Genomic DNA, 10,873 nt, shown 5'->3' with positions numbered 1-10,873 from the left:
ACATTTCCAAATAAAAGAAAATAATTTAAAACTGTTTGCAGCTGTAATGTATTGTCTGTAGGGTGCCCACGTGTCCCGGATTGCCCGGGACTGTCCCGCAATTGACATGTCTGTCCCTGGTCCCGGGCACCTTCATTCCGGGACAATACAGTGTCCCGGAATGAAATAGAGAACACAGTCACCCCCTACTAACTAGCAACTACATTTCCGGAACTGGTTGCTAGGGCCGGCGCTGCCTGGCATCTTGCAACCAGTGACAATTTACTTTCAGACAGTGAGGCCTGGAGTGAGGCTTGCGCCTAGTGCAGCACTGCTGTCCCCACCCACCTCGGCACCTCCTCCTTCTCCGTCACCTAGTGGCAAGCAGCCGGGGCTGGTGTGACCTTCACTCTCCAGATAGCGACTTCACTCCTTTCCTGTAATGCACGGGGCTCATGCAGAGGGAGTGACCGCAGTACTGCATCTGGCGGCAGGCTATGGGTGGCAAGGGTCACTGCATGTGATGGCAAGTGGCACATTCAGCTGACAAATAACCCACCGCCAAATTCCCCATTGACCACAAGACTACATTCCCCCCCCCCTCATCTCTTTTTGGAGAAGGTGAGGGGGGGGCAGGGTGTCCCTGAATGGCAGTTTGGAAATGTGGTCACCCTAATTGTCTGGTATGAATATTAACCACTTAAGCCCCAGACCATTTGGCTAGCCAAAGACCAGACCACTTTTTGTGATACGGCACTGCGCCACTTTAACTGATAATTGCAGGGTCGTGCGACGTGGCTTCCAAACAAAATGTATGTTCTTTTTTCCCACAAGTAGAGCTTTCTTTTGGTGGTGTTTGATCACCTCTGTGGTTTTTATTTTTTGCGCTATCAACAAAAATAGAGCGACAATTTTGAAAAATAATTCAATATTTTTTACATTTTTCTATAATAAATATCACCCAAAAATATATAAAAAAACTATTTTTTTTCCTCAGTTTAGGCCGATACGTCTTCTACATATTTTTGGTAAAAAATCGCAATAAGCGTTTATTGATTGGTTTGAACAAAAGTTATAGCATCTACAAAATAGGGGATAGTTTTATGCATTTTTATTAATATTTTATTTTACTAGTAATGGCGGCACTCATCGATTTTTATCGTGACTGCAACATTATGACAGACACCTTTTTGGAACCATTGTCATTTTTCCAGCGATCAGTGCTATAAAAATGCACTGATTACTGTAAAAATGACACTGGCAGTGAAGGGGTTAACCTGTAGGGGGCACTGAAGGGGTTAAGTATGTCCTAGGTAGTGAGTCTAACTGTTAGGGGGCGTGGCTACGAGTGACACATCACTAATCGCTGCTCCCGATGAGAGGGAGCATTCGATGAGTGACATGTCACTAGGAAGAACGGGGAGATGTTGGGTTTACACTGACATCTCCCCATTCTTCAACTCCAATCACGGGACACCGGCGGATATCGAGTCTGTGGGTCCCACAGGCACAGTCACGGAGCTCATAGCAGGGTTGCGAGCGAGCCGCCGGCAGAGACACGCGCGCAGTTACATGGTGCCAAATTAAAGGGGACGTACCTGTATGCCCATTTGCCTGTCTGTGCCATTCTGTCGACGTAAATTGGCGTGCGGCGGTCCTTAAATGGTTAAGGGGAACCCTGCTCCAAATCTAAAAAAAATGGTGTGGGCACTATACAATCTGAACAGCAGTATATATATACTATACGGCCTGCCCTATATACTCTACAAAAAAAATGGGCCTTAGGTGTTGTTGGTGCCAAAACACTGTAACCCCTCACAGTTACTTTTTATGGGCGCAGGAACGGGCCCTGCTGTGAAATAATAAATCACAATTTTTTAGTACATGCCCCTGTTAAACAGGGGCAGAAAAATTGGGCGCAGGAGCTGGCTCTGTGTTGAAATATTGTATAAATTTTTTTAATTACATGCCCCTCTTGGTTTTAGTGGTGCCAGAACACTGTTAGCCCTCCCAGTTACTCTTGTTGGGGTGTAGCAATGGGCCCTTTGTTTAAATATTATATCAAAAACTGTAATTACATGCCCCTGTTAAGCAGGGGCACAAAAATTGGGCCTTGGGTGGTGGTGGTGCCCTAAACCAAAAATATTGTTGGAAGCTAGCATCATCAAGATTGAGGAGGAATAGGATAGTCAGCATAGGCAGTCTTCAAGGGATCCCTCATCCATAGCAAATTCAATCATTTACATCAGCATCAGGTGCTTGATAGCTGTTGATCCAAGACTGATTTATTTGTTATGAATGTAAGCCTATCAAGGGAGTCTGTGGAGAGGCACACTCTTTGATCCATTACAAACACTCCAGCAGCACTGAATGTGCATTCAGAAAGCACTCTGGATTCAGGACAGGACAGTGGTCCACCCTCAAGACCCAGTAACCCAGTGGATGCTCTGTTGGTGCATATTGAGTAAGTTCTGACCAGTGATCCACCCTCAAGACCCAGTAACCCAGTGGATGCTCTGTTGAAAAGGTCTCGAAGTCTGCTCTTGCCCCTAGATATTCCAGCACCATATAATGCAGACGCTGGCGATGGTTGCTTGAACTGATCAGACCTTGGTGCTGAGGACTGAATTTTTTTTAAAGGCATCGGTCAGCTGGCCACCTTCTCCACCACTCTTCCTCTGACTGAACAAAGCCTCAGCAACACGTTGTCCAACACCAGGAATTGGTAACCTCCCAGTGTCTGGAAATGCATTACACAAACCTTTCTTCAAGGCCTCCTGAAGATGTTTCATCCTCTGCACCCTCTGCAAAGGCAGGATGAGTTCTGAAACTTTACCCTTGTAACGTGGATCAAAAATCCCATGTAAAATTTGTCGAATCCCCCACCCCCTCCCCTCCTTCTCTTTTCCTCCTTCACCTTCCCTTATTAATACTCCCCCCTGTTTCCCTCCCCTTTATTCCTCCTTTCCCATTTTCCCTTTCTTTTGTTTCCCTCTGCTGCTTTTCCTTTTTCTTTCCCCCTTCCCTTCCTCTCCCCCTCTCTCTCCTCTCCCTCCTCATTCTTTATTTAAGTCTTACTTTATATTTCCTCTCTTCTGCCTTTTTCTTTCGCTACGATTATATGGTGGGCTCCATAGCTTAGTTAGTTATACCATGGAATTCTATTTCTAGCACATTCTGGCCATGTGTGTCTGATTCCTGTCCCTCATGCTCGCTGTGGGGGAGTGACTTAAGGCATCTTGGCTGTGTCTTTCTTCCTGCTTGGCTTGGGTAAGCGCCATAGTATTTAGAACCTCCCCTTCTTGTTACACTGTTTTACACAATAGTTTGCTATATTGAAATTATATTGTACTGCTTTTATCATAGCTGATTTGTATGTAATTCCTCCTGAGGAAGCGACTTTCAGTGCAAAGCATGTAGAGGACTCAGCATACTTTTAAATACTTCCAATAGAATGGATATCCTCAGCCTTTTTTTAGGACAATGGGGTAGATTCAGATAGATTAGCGGATCTTTAGATCCGCGTAATCTATCTTATTTACGATCCGCCAGCGCAAGTTTTTGAGGCAAGTGCTGTATTCAGAAAGCACTTGCCTCTAAAGTTGCGCCGGCGGATCGTAAATCCCCCCGGCGGAATTCAAATTGCGCGGCTAGGGGGAGTTTACTATTTAACTCTGGCGCGTCCCCGCGCCGATCGTACTGCACATGCGCCGCCGGCTAAATTTCCCAGCGTGCATTGCTCCAAATGACGTCGCTAGGACGTCATTGGTTTCGACGTGTACGTAAATTACGTCCATCCGTATTCGCGAACGACTTACGCAAACGGCGTAAAAAATTAAAAATTCGACCCGGGAACGACGGCCATACTTAACATAGGATACGCCGCATATAGCGGGGGTAACCATCCGCCGGAAAAAGCCGAACGCAAGTGACGTAAAAAAAATGCGACAGGCGGGCATTCGTTTCTGAATCGGTGGATCTCCTCATTTGCATATTCGTCGCGTATACAAACGGAAGCGCCACCTAGCGGCCAACGGGAGATTGCAGCCTAAGATCCGACGGTGTAAGTCACTTACACCTGTCGGATCTTAGGGAGATCTATGCGGAACCTGATTCTATGAATCAGCCGCATAAATGCGACGGTCAGAACTCAGAGATACGACGGCGTATCAGGAGATACGCCATCGTATCTCTATCTGAATCCGGGCCAGTGTCTTCACAGCAACACTGGCTCGGAATAGTGATAATTCTGGAAATGTTGCTTTAAACCATTGCTTTTTAATTCTATGGACATATGTCATGACTGATTTATATTGTGGATAAATAAAATTGTATAACTAAAAAAAACAAAAACAAAAAACATGATTGTAATCCTGGGGTACTGATATAGTCAGATTTTTTTGGTGGGCAAATGAGGGATGTCCCTAAATCTTTTCTTGATTATTAATATTAGGATGATGGTACCCCCACACCTTTTAAACCTCTGAGGCCTACACTTCATTTATACTTTGTGGAGGCAGCAGTGACATCTCAGTTCTTCACTGCTGCCCCCTGGTGAAAGCTGGACGCTCAAAATCCCATGTAAATGAGCCCCAGCACACTGCAGGAGTGCCTCTAAGAAGTGGATGGAAGCAGGAGCCAATGTACGGTAAGTATTTTTAAAATTATAAATCAAAACGTTATTATTGGCAGCCTTTTAAACTGTTTTTAAAGTGTAACTAAAGGCATTTTGTTTATTTTGGATAGAGTAAGAGATTGCTAAAACCCCTGGACATTTTATTTTTGACATTTGTGTCCCATAAGGGAGATTTCCCTTCACTTTCTGTCCCATAGTCAAAACACAAAGTGAGAGTAAATCTCTCCAGAGTGAATGTGTTTGTTTTCTAGCTTTGTATTAACTGTTTGCTGAAATTCAGCTTTTTATGCTTGTGATTCTTAAGTGATGCAGCTTGTTCTGTTGGCTTAATGCATGCATTACTAAGATGCGCCATTCCTATAATAATGTTCATTAATACTACTGAAGCACATGATTGCATCCATTTTTCTTACATTGTTATGTGGGTATGATTAGCTAAGTTCCTCATTACTAGTTAAACAATGTGAAAAAGATGGATTGCTGGTGTTCACTTTAAACAAATAACCCCAAATTATACATGAATTTCTGAATTTAATGTATGAAGTGCCACTGTCACAGAGCTGGGAGAAAATGATCTGCCTGCCTTTGGCTCTTGACACAGAGCATTATTCACTTTTATGAGAGGAAAATGAGAAGCTGAATTTCCTGACTTTTCCATTTTCATCTGTGAAGTAGGCGTCTCTTCTCACCTTGATTCAGAAACATTTATGGTAACCTACTGTCAAAGCAGCAAGAGACTTTAATTATGCTTTGCACTGTCAGGACATTGCGCCTGTCTTATACAGCTTCCAAGCAAGGGAGATGGTGAAAGCAAATAATAAGTTCCTTTGTTAGCCTAGTATAGTTGTGGCAGATATAGTTACGGATGGCAGCTGATCCGTATCATGTTAACATTTTAGTGTCAGCGATTCAAGGTTTAAAATAGGAAAAAAACTGAATCTTTACAATGTTATTTAAAGACTGAATACAGCACAGCGCAGATTAGACCTTGATCATTTAATCTGTATAAGTAACCCTTTATATGAGTATACATATAAAGTTATTGATAATTGATGTTAACACTATTTGTATGTAAATATGGTATACCGGGTTTAAAAGGGCCCATACTCAGAGACAATTGGCTATGGAAAAGCCTATCCCTAAAGTATAACATCCTTGGATGGGTTGGGTAATGTGCTTACATTATATTACATTACACTTTAATACTCCTTGATGGTTAAAAAAAAACAAAAAAAAAACAAGCATTACTGTGTTTGAAAACGTTCTGGACAAACAGTGAAGTAGACAAAAATGGGCAAATAAGTAATCTTTCAAGGGTTTGATTGTCCTTTTATCCGAAGCCATTGCGTTTGGGTGACCTTGTGCCTATATTGTCATATACTAATTAGGACAGTTTTGTACCTCCTTGAATAATGATGATGATGTTTATTATTATATTATTGTTTATTATTATGATTATTATTATTATTATATTATATTATTATTTATCATCATCATCATCTGTGTTCTTTAGTGCTGTGAATTAAATAATTTAGAAGTTTTCAAACTAGAACAGAGATCAAACTGCATGCATGTGGATATAACATGGAGTATTTCTAGCAAGCTGCAGCTCTAGTGGTCTCACACAATGATACTTCTGTTAGGCCTAATGTACACTGCAGCTGTCAAACACACATTTTACAGGCGTTTGACTTTTTTTTCTCTGCTCTCAAATGCCCCTTTATGTTAGTTTATTGTGTGCACTACAAGTGCACTGCAAGTGCAGTTGCTCTAGATCTGAGGGGGACATGCAAGGAAAATGAAAAAAGAGCATTTTTGCTTGCACATGATTGGATGATAGAAACCAGCAGAGCTTCCCCTCATTTCAGATCTTCCCCTTTAGATCTAGACCAACTGCACTTCCAAGTGCACTTCTAGTGCACTTGTAGTCAGACTGACAACTCATGGCGCACCCCGGACAATAGAAGATTATGGGGCCCCCGGGCTTACAGATGGCCACCACGCCAGGAGGCAGCGCAGAGGCGGGGCAGCTAAAATCTCTGGATTTTCACATCAAATACATTTCAGTTTCGGACATATCAGGGACAGATGTAAAAAAAACACAGATTTTTACATACTGTCCCTGGTTTTACGGAGCCTGGCAACCCTGATGGGGCCCCCTTGTGGCATGGGGCCCTCGGGCATTGCCCGAGTGACTCAATGGTCAGTCCGTCCCTGCTTGTAGTGCACAGTATATTTGTCTTTAGTAAATCAACCTTCCTGTGTCCATGCACACAGAGGCCTTTAGAGGAGTTTTTAGAGAAATCTGAACGCACCAAAATCGAGTTCAGGAGAGGAACGTTTTAGCAAAAAAAAATGCAAAATGTGCCCAAGCATTTAATTTAATGGACAGAATAACATGAATGTTCTAGCCAATAAAATATTTAAAAGCCCAAACTCTTGACACACATGAATGCATCTAAACACGCCTAAATGTGTTTTTTTTTTAAAAAACAGCTTTAGGTTAGTTTCTAACGCTGCTTTTCTCCTGTAAGGAGCTAAGTGTGTATGAGGCCTTAAAGGTATTAACATTAAAGTTACACACCATTATAGAACATTTCTGTCTTGATAAAATAAAAAATAAATAGCTTTACTACACTATAGCATGAAAATCAAGTCGACACAATGCCCTAAAGATTAGCAGGTCTCCTCACAATTGATAAATGTGTTGAATTTTTATCTGGGTAAGGTAATTCTGTAAGTGGAAGTTCTTTGGGCCTTCCTCTGGTAGATTTCCTTTGGTGCATAGTAGGAATGTTCCTATATCTGTACCTCTTCCTCATCATTTGAAGCAGTTATCATATTTTTAATGATGTGCTAATCCTAAAGGGTGCTTCCAGTAAAGTGACAATCTTCTATGAATATAGCTTTTGGTGTAAGTTTAACTACTTAAGGACCGCCCCCTGCACATATACGTCAGCAGAATGGCACGGCTGGGCACAAGCACGTACCTGTAGTCCTCTTTAAGTACCCAGTCGCGGGCGCGCCCGCAACCCGGTCCAAAGCTCCATGACCGCGGCCGCGGGACCCACAGACCCGATCGCAGCTGGAGTCCCGCGATTGGTCCCCGGAGCTGAAGAATGGGGAGAGCTGTGTGTAAACACAGCTTCCCCGTTCTTCACTGTGGCGCTGTCATTGATCGTCTGTTCCCTGATATAGGGAAAGAACATCAATGACATCACACATCCAGCCCCGCCCCCCTACAGTTAGAAACACATATGAGGTGACACTTAACCCCTTCAGTGCCCCCTAGTGGTTAACTCCCAAACTGCAATTGTCATTTTCACAGTAAACAATGCATTTTTATAGCATTTTTTGCTGTGAAAATGACAATGGTCCCAAAAATGTGTCAAAATTGTCCGATGTATCCGCCATAATGCTGCAGTCACGAAAAAAATCGCTGATCGCCGCCATTAGTAGTAAAAAAATAATTATTATTAAAAATGCAATACAACTATCCCCTATTTTGTAAACGCTATACATTTTGCGTAAACCCATTGATAAACGCTTATTGCGATTTTTTTTACCAAAAATATGTACAAGAATACGTATCGGCCTAAACTGAGAAAAAAATATGTTTTTTTATATCTTTTTTGGGGGCATTTATTATAGTAAAAAATATTGATTTTTTTTAAAATTGTCACTCTATTTTTGTTTATAGCGCAAAAAATAAAAACCGCAGAGGTGATCAAATACCACCAAAAGAAATCTCTATTTGTGGGGAAAAAAGGACGCCTATTTTGTTTGGGAGCCACATCACACGACCACGCAATTGACAGTTAAAGCGACGCAGTACAGAATTACGAAAACTGGCAAGGTACTTTATCTGCGTAATGGTCTGGGTCTTAAGTGGTTAAAAAATACTGCTGATTGCAATCCTGCAAATCCTGTAACTTCAATTGGAGTTTGGCAGTGATGTTATGAAAGATTTTATTTGCTAGCTGGAGACTTCTGGATATTGTAAAGTAGATTACAGTCAGCAGAGATGATTATACCTTGAAATCAAAACCATGGTTAGTTTTTTTCAGTGGTATTCTTTTTCAGGTGGTTGATTTGTCTTTCTAATATCAGCTACATCAGTTTAAAAGCATACTGTATTTCATGTCTTTGGCAATATCAGACCAATACGACATAATTTTTACACTTTGGAGCACTGAATTCCTTGGTGAGCTGTGTTATGGTTTTTATCTGAGACACACCATTTATAAATAGTGAATTCTTGCTTATGAAGCTACAGTATATAATCATTGGAAAAATGGTATCCTTCTGAGTCTTTCCTTTTTAAACTGGATTTTATTGAAAAATGTTAGTCAGACATAGACAAATGAAAGTCAGCAATCATATAACTAGTACAGGAAAAGTACAGGAGTACTGTTGTGAGGAAAACAAAGTCCCCAACAGAATACAGGAGTTACAAAGTGATAAATCAATAAATATGTAGGACATTTTCCACAATAGTCTCTGAAACACTTCATATACAGTTGCAAATGAGTAAGAGATCATAAAAGTATATATAAAAAGGGAGAAACAAAACTGGCAGGAACATCTTGCTCACACATCCCCCCCCCCCCACAACCTTGGCAATTATTATCCACTTCCCCGTAGGAGATTTACTGCTACAGGACAGCCATTCTGCACACACATATATATATATATATATATATATATATATATATATACATACATGATTCTGCACTTCCGCCTAGGGGACATGCTGCTTCTGCTGTGATAAGTCAGAGCAGAAGCCGATCAGTGGGTACCTGTGAATAGATGTCTTCTGGCACCCGCTGATCATCGGGAAGAGAGGTTGGATGGAGCTCTGCCTATGTAAACAAAGCAGAGCTCTGTCCTGACAGTAGGGATGTCATAGATTTTCTTTCCCTACAGAGCAGGGAAAGAAAATCCACCACATTCCTTAATAAAAGCACCTCACATAGTACATAAAAATACTGGTTAGGCACACATTTAACCCTAGATGTTTAACCCCTTCCCAGCCAGTGTCATTAGTACAGTGACAGTGTATATATTTAGCACCGATCACTGTATTAGTGTCACTGAATCCCACAAGGGTGTCAAAAGTGTCAGATAGTGTCCGATTGACTGACGCAATATCACAGTTCATCTTTAAGTCGCTAATCGTCACCATTACTAGTATATATAAAAAAATAATTCCTGTATAGTTCCCATAGTATGTAGAGACTATAATTTTTGCACAAACCAATTAATATATGCTTATTGGATTTTTTTTTTACCAAAAATATGTAGCATGATACATACTGACCTAAATTTATGATTCACTTAGATTAGAGTAGAGCAGAGTAATGAGGTTTGTATTGCTGTCTGTGTTCCCATTAGGGAGGTTTAGTCTTCAATGTTCCATATTACTGATGTTAGCAGTGATGAAACTGAGGCTAAATCCACCATGTGGACTTGCCACCAGAACAGGGAAGGGGAAATCTTTTACTGGAAGGGTTTTTTCTAGTGACAAATGTTCAATAGGGGATTTCCCCCACACTGCAAAGATACTGTACTCCCTCCTTTTATTAAAGTGGAACATGGAAATGCAATTATTTTAGTAAATATAAACTGCTAAATACCTTTTCTCATCAGCAGTATATAGCAGTCGTGTGACTTCTATCAGTGTCGGGTAAAGCTTGTAGGAGGAGTTTTCATTCTCCCACAATTGTCCAATTAGAATGCAGAACCCCTGACCCTTTGTCTGGACAGTGCTGATTGGCCCCTGTGCTGATCACATTCACTCTCCCCAGAAAAAAAACTCTTTAGCAATACATACAAAGCTGAGCATGTGCAGCCTGTCCACTGGCTCTGTAAATATCAGGTGATTTTTTTGGAGACAGTGGAAGAAAAAGATGATCAGAGGAGACAGGATTGAACAGCCTTTTTACACAATGCAGAGGATTAACCCTTTAGGTTCCACAGTGAGTATACTACTGTAACAAGCATGCATATACACACTGATTTTACTGTTGTGAGTTTAGTAACAGTCTACAGGTGAGAAAGTAACGGAAAATCCCACAAATGGGTCATATATGTCAATATTTTTAATATTTGCTTTACAGGAGAGTGTTTTCAAAATTTAAACAGTATATACTGTATATATTTGGTCTTTCACACTAATTATACAGCATTATTACTAAAGCATTATATATAGCATCCAGAGAAGAAACTGTTACAAATGGAATGATAGTTTAAAGCCTT

This window comes from Rana temporaria, chromosome 3 (assembly GCF_905171775.1).
Source record: "Rana temporaria chromosome 3, aRanTem1.1, whole genome shotgun sequence".
NCBI lineage: Eukaryota > Metazoa > Chordata > Amphibia > Anura > Ranidae > Rana > Rana temporaria.
Note: the sequence above shows the minus strand (reverse complement) of the source record.